Genomic DNA, 11,102 nt, shown 5'->3' with positions numbered 1-11,102 from the left:
GTATGAACCTAGTGATCTGATGTAAACACCCATGTCTACTAACCCTAACAATTTGTGTCTACTACTTTTGTGACAGAGACATTCTGGGGACACATATTCCATGTATTTAACCTAATCTGGGACATTGCAATATGAGGGACTTGCCACAAAATATTAATCAGGGAAGTACTAATACCTGCATTTTAGATTGTTGGCTTTGGCAATATATGGAGGGTAAAATAGGGCTAAGAACCTGATGAGAAAAATGACAAGGGTGTAATAATCTAGGCAAGAGATAATAAGAATTTGAAGGAAGGCAGTAGCAGTGGGAATGGGTTAGAAAAGCTCTACTCCTATTTGACATCTTAGATCCTATTGCAGAAGCTTAACCTTCTCAGAATCCTTGGCCTTCTTTCTTCATTTCTAACTTTGCTATGAAATCCTAACTGTGATCCATTTCTCTCATTCCAGCTACTTCCAGTGGTAGGAGGAAGTAAACAAGATGGTAAAACTAGCCAGGCAAGAGTAAATAATAATAAGCATTTAGGTAATGCTTTCATATACATTTTCTGTGTTCATGTTCACCACAATTAGAAATTGAGACCTAGGGAATCAAAGTGACATGCCAAAGTGACAGACGTAACAAATAAGTGGTAGAGTTGGGTTAGATCCTGGGTATTTGCAATTATCTACGGAGAAAAGACATTTAAGCTGAAAACAAATTCCTCAACAGAACAATGGAAATAAAAAAGACAATGGATTGGGGTGCCTGGCTGGCTCAGTTGGGTAGAGCGTGTGACTCTTGATCTCAGGGTTGTGAATTTAAGCCTCATGTTGGGCATAGAGCTTACATAAAAATTAAAAAAATAATTAAAAAAAAACAGTCATACCTTCAGAATGCTGACAGAAAATAACCATCAACATAGAATTGAGTCCCCAGCAAAATTATTGTTCAGAAAGAAAAATTACCTCAAAGAGAAAGTCTGACATATAAGAAGGAAAGACAAAAAAATTGTAAACATGTCAATTTTCTAAAAAAAAAACATTACATGAAATAACACCAGACAGGGGTGCCTGGGTGGCTCAGTCAGTTAAGTGTTCAACTTCGGCTCAGTCAGTTAAGTGTTCAACTTCAGCTCAGGTCATGATCTCACAGTTTGTGGGTTCAAGCCTCACGATGGTCTCTATACTGACCGCTCAGAGCCTGGAGCCTGCTTCGGATTCTGTGTCTCCCTCTCTCTGCTCCTCCCCTGCTCATGCTCTGACCCTCTGACCCTCTCTCTCTCTCTCCCTCTCTCTCTCTTTCTCACTATCACTCTCTCTCAAAAATAAATAAAACATTTAAAAAATTTTTTTTAAAAAATCACACCAGACAACAAAAGGGTGTAAGTCAAGAGGTGGATGGAGGCACAGAATTCTAAGGTCTCCTTTGGGCATAGAGTTAAAACATAAATTGATTTAAGACTTCAAGATAAGTATGCAAGCTAAATTTTCAAGAGTAATCAATAAAGTAACATTGTGTATAACTTCTAAATCAGCTGAAAGGAAGAATGAACTAAGGAAAGATACACTTCAATTTTTAAAAAAGAAAAAAAAACGCTTTGATCAGCATAAAAAAGCAGGAAATAAAGAAAGCACTAAGGCAATAAAGTAGAAATAATTTCATATATACAATTAATAGAAGTGAAACTATAAAGTAATTTTCTGGTTGAAAGCCAGAGATTGTAATTTTAATAAAAAATATTCCCATTTACAAGAGATACACTTAAAATATTAAGGATCATTAAAAGTTGAAAATAAAAAAGATGGAAAAGATGCACCAGATAAATACCAACTAAAAGAGTGCTGATATAGCTATATTGATGATAAATTAGACTTTAAGCATTATCATTGACAAAAAAAATCACTACAAAATAAAAGGTTGAATTCACTAGGAAAATATAAATATTCAAAACTTTGTGTGCCCTAGATCAAGCAGATGAAAATTTAGAAAAGATAAGGATGATCTGAACAAAACAACTAATAAGCTTGATTTAATGACAGTTATGTATTATATACATATATATTTCAATATATATTCTTCAATCAATTATTATAGATTACATATTTTCTTACAGAACTCCTGAAACATAAAAAATGACTAAGTCACAAAGCAAATCTAAACAATGTCCAAAGATTTTCTACCATACAGGTGACATTCCCAAACCAAAATGGAATTTCATTAGAAAGTCATTCCAAAAAAGACAAGCAAAACAAGCAAAAAACACATGTTTATAAATTTACAAACACTTGTAATTAAATCATGGATAAAAGAAAAAATGTTAATAGAAAAATGTTAAAGTAGTTAAGAGTGACCCAAAATGAAAGATCTACATATTAAAATCTAAGGAATGCAATGAAACCAGTACTTCAAAAGAATTTTTTTCATTAAATATTACTATTAGAATACAAGAGAGGCTGAAAGTTGACTTAAGTCCAAAAAAAGAATTAGAAAGTAAGTCCAAAAACCCAATAACCCAGTTAAGAATGGGCAGAAGACATGAATAGACAGTTTTCCAAAGAAGACATCCAGGTATATGGCTAACAGATATATGAAGAGATGCTTAACATCCCTCATTATCAGGGAAATACAAATCAAAATGATGATGAGGTACCACCTCACACCTGTCAAAATGGCTACAGTTAACAACACATGAAACAACAGGTGTTGGCAAGGATGTGGAGAAAAGAGAACCCTCTTACACTGCTGCTAGGAATGCAAACTGGTGCAGCCACTTTGGAAAACAGTATGGAGTTTACTCAAAAATTAAAAATAGAACTACCCTGGGGCGCCTGGGTGGCTCAGTCGGTTAAGCGTCCAACTTCAGCTCAGGTCTTGATCTTGCGGTTTGTGAGTTCCAGCCCCGCGTCAGGCTTTGTGCTGACAGCTCAGAGCCTGGAGCCTGTTTTGGATTCTGTGTTTCCCTCTGTCTCTGCCCCTCCCACTCTGTCTCTGACCCTCCCACTCTGTCTCTGCCCACTCGCACTCTGTGTCTCTCTCAAAAATAAATATTAAAAAAAATTAAAAAAAAAAAAAGAACTACCCTGCAGTCCAGTAATTGCACTAGTAGGTATTTACCCAAAGGATACCAAAATATAGATTCAAAGGGGTACATGCACCCCAATGTTTACAGCACCATTATAAACAATAGCCAAACTATGGAAAAAGCCCCAATGTTCATCAACTGATGAATGGATAAAGAAGATGTGGTGTATATATATATACAACAGGATATTACTCAACCATAAAAAAGAATGAAATCTTGCCATTTGCAACAACGTGGATGGAGCTAGAGTATATTATGCTAAGCAAAATAAGTCAGTCAGAGAAAGACACATACCATATGGTTTCCCTCATATGTGTAAATTTAAGAACCAAAACAGATGAACATATGGAAAGGGAGGAAAAAAGGAAAAAAGACTCTTAAAGATCGAGAACAAACTGAAGGTTGATGGAGGGACATTGTTGGGGGATTAAGGAAGCTAGATGGGTGATTAAGGATGTCACTTGTTATAATGAGCACTGGGTGTTCTATGTAAGTGATGAATCACTGAATTCTACTCCTGAAACCAATATTGGACTGTATGTTAACTAACTAGAATTTAAGTAAATATTTGAAAAGAAAAAAAATAAAAGAATAAAGAAAAAGAAAATAAGTACTAAGAAAGTAGAAAGGAGTTAATAAAGATAAAAGCACAAAGCAAAACATTACAAAATAAACGTCATTCTTTAAAAGAACTTAGGGGCGCCTGGGTGGCTCAGTCGGTTAAGCATCGATTTCAGCTCAGGTCATGATCTCACAGTTTGTGAGTTCAAGTCCCGTGTGGGGCTCTATGCAGACAGCTCAGAGCTTGGAGCCTGCTTCAGATTCTGTGTGTGTCTCTCTCTCTTCTCCTCCCTTGCTCATGCTCTGTCTCTCAAAAATAAATAAATGTTAAAAAATAGAATAAAATAAATAAAAGAACTGATAAAATTGACAAACTTCTAATAAGACTGCTCAAAAAAGAAAGTACAAATACACAATATTTTAAAAGAAAAGGGGGCACCTGTGTGGTTCAGTTGGTAGAGCATCTGACTCTTGATCTCAGGGTTGTGAGTTCAAGCCCCACATTGGGTGTGGAGCTTACTCCAAAAACAAAACTAAACTAAACTAAACTAAAAAGAGAGCACCTAATTATAGATACAAGAGACCTTTTTTAAGAAAAAAAAATTTTAATGTTTATTTTTGAGAGACAGAGTGTGAGTGGGGGAGGGGCAGAGAGAGAGGGATACACAGAATCTGAAGCAGGTTCCAGGCTCTGATCTGTCAGCACAAAGCTGGATGCAGGGCTCAAACCCATGAACCTTGAGATCATGACCCATGCTGAAGTTGGACGCTTAACCGACTGAGCCACCCAGGTGCCCCAACAGACCTTTTTTTAAAGCAGGAGAATACCCTGAACAACTTTTTGCCAATTAATTTGAAACTTAAATGATATAGACAAATTCTTTGAAAAATAGAACTTACTAAAACTGGGTCAAGAAATAAACCCATTTTCTTCAACAAGCAAATTGCGTGAAAAAATTTTTGATGGTAATATCTGGAACTTGATTCAAACAAACTGTAAAAAAATAAAGGATTTATGATATAAATGAGACAATTGAGAATATGTATGATTTCTAAAAAGTAAAAACATTAGGCATCTTCCTTTTAAAATCAGTAACAAGATAAGAATGCCCACGATTATGGCTTCTTTTCAACAGATGGTGAAAGTCTGGCCAGATTCTACAAGGAAAAGATAAAAGACAGAAAATTGGACAGGCAAACACACCATCATTATTCATAGGTGATATGACTACCTACATGGAAAACCTCAAAGAATCTTTAGATACAGTATTGAAAATACAGGGTGTTTTTTTAGTTTATTTATTTATTTATTTTGAGAGAGACAGAGACAATATGAGCAGGGGAAAAGCAGAGAAGGAGGGAGAGAGAGAGAATCCCAAGCAGGCTCCGAGCTGCCAGCACAGAGACAGATGTGGGGTTCGAACTGACAAAACTGTGAGATCATGACCTGAGCCACCCAGGCGCCCCGAAAATATAGTTTCAATGCAATTTCAACCAAATGCCCACAGGACTTTTTTAAGGAGATTGAATTGCAGATTCTCAAATTGATATGAAAGAACAAAAGGGCAAGAATAACTTTAAAAAGAATGAGGTTGAAGACACTTGTCCTCTCAAAATCCAGAATTCCTATAAAGTAATTAAGATAATGTGAGATTAGCACAGTGATAGACAAATAGACTATCTGGCACTATTTAGTGCCCAGAGCTAGATTTCTAAACAGATGAGATGGCAGATCTGTGGAAAAGGAGGAATTCTTCAGTTTATGGTGCTGGAACAATGGATTAACCATAAGGAAAAAATGAAATTGGATTTCTATCTCACACCATACACGAAAACTATTTCAAGATGGTTTAAAGACTATCTCACACCATATATGAAAATTAACTTAAAATGGATCAAAGGCTTAACTGTAAGAACTAAAAGTATAAAACTTTTTTTTAAGTTTCATTTTTCCCCCCATTTCTCATCATCACTTTATTTCTCTTCTGCTGTTCCAGGCTCTGAGAACATCGGGCATAGTGCTGAATTGGGACGGCATACGAAAGCATCAGTTTCACCTCCCAACTCTGTTAATTGTTCCAATAAAGACACACAAGGATGATGGTCTTTTAACATATCTGGCAATTTAGAAGTCTTCTCTTGAATACGTCAAGAACGTCTCACTGGTGTTAGAAACTTTAGCTCTTTAAATGTAGAATCTGTATTGTCAAACTGTATCTTCTTTTTTACACTTTGTAGGTATGGTGTAGTAGACACATTATATTTAATTAAGCAACTCCCCCTGGTTTCTGTACTGGGGGTTTTAACATCATTGGTTGAATCTTTTATTTTGTCATCTTGCTTTTTTTCATCATCTTGAAATACCACATTTCTAGTTTTCTTTTCCATTTCTGGTTTTCCTGACTCTAGATTAACCCCGCTATCTTCAGTGCTGACTTCATGGATGTATTCCTTGGTTGCACAAGCCTCCTCAATATTTTCTCCGTATTGACTCCTCATTGTCAGAATATCTGCAATGGTATGTCGCATCTCTTCAATAGGCTGAGCGCCTGCCAGAATGGCTTTCTCATAGATTGTGATAATGTTTTCAATAGGGCTTGTGAGTGGTTCAATATGTGCAAGGCATATCCAATATTTAACAAGCTTTTTGGCATCTGGAATATTTTTAATCAGGTCATTCAGTATGACCAATATTTCTTCTTTTGGGCATCCCTCACTAATCAGGTTTAGGCATTCAGAAAATGTCTTGTTCACGTTTTCGGTAAATAATCTTTGTTCATCTTCTTCTACCATGGTAGTCCAAAAGGACCCAACTGGGTTTTCATGTTGCCCTTCAGGTTCAGGCTGGGTAACTCCTGAGCTAGGAGGCCTTTTCAGGACTTTCCTTTTGCCAGCTTTCCACTTACTCAGTTGCTTTTGCTATTGTATGCCTGCGAGGGTCAACGTTTTTCAACTTTTCTATCAGTTTGGTGTTAGAAGACGAAACAGGCCTGGCTACGATTTCAGACTTCACACTTCTTGTGAGTGTCTTCTTTCTTTCTATATCCTGAGAACCGGTTTTGGCACTAGATGAAACTGTGTTTAATTGTACTAACTCTTTCTCGAGAGGCCCTTTCTGAATCGTAACGTTGGCCAAGCTTCTACTGATGCCTGGTCTCACAGTGTCCTGAGCATTGTCGCGGTGACTTCTAATAGGAGGTCGCAGAAGCTGTCTGTTCTGAATTGTAGTGCTCACAAGTTTAGTGGTAGTCGTCACTTTAGAGGCTCTATCGCTTTTCACTGTCACACTGCTGCTGTTTGTGCGCAGAGGCTCTGTAGCTTTAGGGACTGTAGTCGAAAGTTTATTGCTGCAGAACTCTCATCTCTGACTTGTAGAGGCTTTCTAAATGAATTAATCTTCGACTGAACAGTTTGGCCACGATAAGATCCAAGCACAAGCTTCTTGGACATGTTAGCATCTTGCTTTGGTTTTTCTGTCATTATTTGTTTCTTTTTATTGTTGTTTTTAAGATGAAACACTTGGCTTAATGTCATGTGTTGACCTGGAGGGTCATCTTTAATTGGTACCAACTGCCCAGTTTGATCATTATCCTCAGAATTAGGTGTATCAATTGCTATAGTTGAATTGGTTAGTTCATTAGAAGGCCTTAAAGGAATACAATTTTTTTCCATTGTTATATTATTTTTGTTCCTGGGAGGTCTACTGACATTTTCTTTATGAGCCATTTTTGTTTTAAATTTCAGAACTTTTGTCTCTTCATGGACCTGGCCCTCAGAGGTCATCACTTTCTGGTCTCCACTGGATATGTGATTTTCCTCCTTGTATGCAAAAACGTTTTTCTTTTTAACATATGTTCCTTGAGTTTCTGTCTTCTTTGTTCTCTGAACTCGGGCTGGGCCCTCTGGCTCGGGGGCAGTTGTAGCTCCCGGGGCACTGCTGGGGTGCTCATGGCTGCTGCGGGCGGAGGACAAGTCTCGGCCCTGACAGGCCCTCACTCAAGTTTCATTTTTATTTAAATAATCTCTACACCCAACATGGGGCTCAAACTCATCACCCCAAGATCAAAAGTCACATGCTCTTCTGACTGAGCCAAGCAAGTGTCCCTAAAACTATAAAACTCTTAAAAGAAAACATAGATGTAAATCTTCATTGACTTTGGATTAAAGGTTTCCAAGATATGACACCAAAAATACCAACAGTTAAAGAAAAAAATAGATAAATTGGACTTCAATTTAATTAAAATTAAAAACTTTTGTGCTTCAAAGGATACCATCAAGAAAGTAAAAAGACAGAGGGGCGCCTGGGTGGCTCAGTCGGGTTAAGTGTCTGACTCCGACTCAGGTCATGATTTCACAGATCATGGGTTTGTACTCTCATTGGGCTCTGTGCTGACATCTCAGAACCTGGAGCCTGCCTTGGATTCTGTCGCCTTCTCTCTCTGCCCCTTCTCCGCTCCCACTTTATGTGTGTGTGTGTGTGTGTGTGTGTGTGTGTGTGTGTGTGTGTATGTGTCTCAAAAATAAACATTAAAAAAAAGAAAGTGAAAAGACAAACTGCAGAATGGGAGAATATATTTATAAATCATATATCTGATAAAAGTCTAGTATCTAGAATTTATAAAGAACACTTACAACTCAAAAATAAAAAGACAATCAATTTAAAATGGACAAAGAATTTGAATAGACATTCCTCCAAAGAAGATATACAAATGGCCAATAAGTGCATGAAAAGATGCTTAACATCATTTTTCATTGGGAAATGCAAATCAAAACCAAAATGAAGTATAAGTTCACACCCACTAGTATGGCTATAATAAAAAAGACCAATAATAATAAGTGTCGGTGAGGGCATGAAACCAGAACCTTCATACACTGCTAGTGGGTATATGAAATGGTGCAACCATTTTGGAAAACAGTCTGGCATTTCCTCATAAAGGTAAACATAGGGTTATCATGCTACCTAGCAATTCCACTCTTAGGTGGAATTTGAAATAAAATAAAATGATAAGTGAAAGAAAATGAAAACACGTCCACACAAAAACTTGTACAAGAAGAAAAAGAAATTTGCACAAGAATGTTCATTATGATTATTATGAATAATAATGAATCTTAATGAATAATAGCTCTAAAATGGAAATAACCCAAATGTCTATCAACTGATGAGTGGATAAACAAAAATGTGTTATATCCATACAATGAAATGTCATTGAGCCATTAAAAGGAATAATAGATGAACCTTGAGAACTTTATGCTAAGTGAAAGAATCCAGTCACAAAATAATACATATTGTATGATTCCATTGATATGAAATGAAATGTCAGAATAGGCAAATTTATGGACCTGTTATTAGTTGTCAGGGGTTTAGAGGGGGTGGAGGGATGGGATTTCCAGAATGGAAAGATATTATTAATTCTTTTGGTGGTGGTGAAAATGTTCTGGAATTAGATACTGGTAATGGTTGCACAACTTTGTGAATATACTAAAAATCACTTAAAAGAGGTGAATTTCATGGTATGTGAATAACATTTCAATTTTTTTTTTAATTTTTTTCAACGTTTTTATTTATTTTTGGGACAGAGAGAGACAGAGCATGAACGGGGGAGGGGCAGAGAGAGAGGGAGACACAGAATCGGAAACAGGCTCCAGGCTCTGAGCCAGCAGCCCAGAGCCGGACGCGGGGCTCGAACTCACGGACCGCTAGATCGTGACCTGGCTGAAGTCGGACGCTTAACCGACTGCGCCACCCAGGCGCCCCTCAATTTTAAAATTACAAAACAAAACAAAAGATTTAAATGTGAAGGAAATAGAGCAGACTACCTTAGGACGTTTGGATTGAGAAGTATTTCTCAAGACAGAAAAAGCACTAACCATACAGAAAAAGACTGATGCAATCAATGATGAAAAGGAAGAATTCCAGAGGTGCCTGGGTGACTCAGTTGGTTAAGTGTCCAACTCTTGGCTTTGGCTCTGGTCATGATTTCACAGTTTGTGGGTTCGAGCCCCACATTTGTGTGACAGCACAGAGCCTGCTTGGGATTCTCTCTCTCTCTCTCTCTCTCTCTCTCTCTCTCTCTTTCTCTCTCTCCCCTCCCCACTCGTGTGTGTGTGCATGTGCCTGCCTGCGTGCACATTCTCTGTCTCTCAAAATAAATAAATAAACTTAAAAAAAGGGAAACACTCTGTACACCAAACACAGTTTCAAAAGAGCAAAGACAAGGAAGAAGACACCAAAAACACATATAAATGAAAGAGCATTACAATTTAAAATATATAAATAAATCCTACACAAATCAATAAGAAAAATATATGTACACAATAGTGAAAAAATAAGCTAAAAACATGAGCAGGCACTTCAAGGATGATTGATAAACATATGAAAATGTGTCCAACCTTATTAACAATTAGGGAACTTCAAACTAAGACCATGATACCTGTTTACAACTGCTAAGTTGGGAAAAATATTGATTCTGTTTAAGTGTGACAATATCAAATCAGAAATTATGGGTATTCCCTTAAACAGCTACTGTGTGTTTTGCACCATCATTTTGGAAAACAATATTTCATTATCTTGAGTAAGTGTAATCAAAGATAAGTGTAATCAAAGTCTCCACAATTCTATTTTTTTATGTTTATTTTTTGAGAGAGAGAGAGAGAGAGAGAGAGAGAGAGAGAGAGAGAGAAGTGAGCGTGAGTAGGGGAGGGGCAGAGAGAGAGGAAGACACAGAATCTGAAGCAAGCTCTAGGCTCTGAGCTGTCAGCACAGAGCCCGATACAGGGCTCCAATCCACGAACTGTGAGATCATGATCTGAGCTGAAGTCAGATGATTAACCCACTGAGCCACCTAGGCGCCTCACACAATTCTATGTTTAAGTATATATCTTTGTCTTACTAATCAAAGTGTAGTTGGCTAACCAGTAGCAATTGTACCATCTAGAGCTTGCTAGAAATGCAGAATTTCAGGCCCCATCCAGATTTATTGAATTGGAATTTGCATTTTAACAAGATTCCCAGTTGATATGAATGTTAATTACAATCTGAGAAACACTGCCCTAAAAAAACTCTTGCACATGTCCAAGAGAAAAGAATTCATGTAGCAGCACTGGTGGTAATAGCAGTGGCAAAGAACTAGAAACAGCACAAATGTTCATCACATAGAGAATGGATAAATAAGTTGTGGTATGGTCATAAAAGCTGGTTGCAGAAGGATACAATTTGATATCATTTCTATAAGACTCAAGAATAGGCAGAGGTGAACAAGATATTGTTAGAGATCTGTATAAAACATATGGAAACAAAGGAATGCTGAACACACAATGCAGGACTTGTGTGAAAGAAGGGTTTAGAGAAGGAGCAGACAGTGTGACCTTCACCAGCATAGGAAATGTTCTATTTCTTAAATTGTATAATGGGTCCAATGTTTTTGTTATTATGTATGACTTATCTATATGTTACATTACTCTTTTATAAGTATACAA

The 11,102-nt window shown here is 37.0% G+C and overlaps 1 pseudogene; it reads right to left on the bottom strand.

Moving 5' to 3' along the window:
- Positions 1-5,581: 5,581 nt before the first annotated feature.
- On the bottom strand, positions 5,582-7,590 carry LOC122479620 (annotated as a pseudogene).
- Positions 7,591-11,102: the final 3,512 nt, after the last annotated feature.

This window comes from Prionailurus bengalensis, chromosome C1 (genome assembly GCF_016509475.1).
Source record: "Prionailurus bengalensis isolate Pbe53 chromosome C1, Fcat_Pben_1.1_paternal_pri, whole genome shotgun sequence".
NCBI lineage: Eukaryota > Metazoa > Chordata > Mammalia > Carnivora > Felidae > Prionailurus > Prionailurus bengalensis.
The sequence above is the reverse complement of the archived record's forward strand: the minus strand, read 5'-3'. Positions and strand labels throughout refer to the sequence as shown.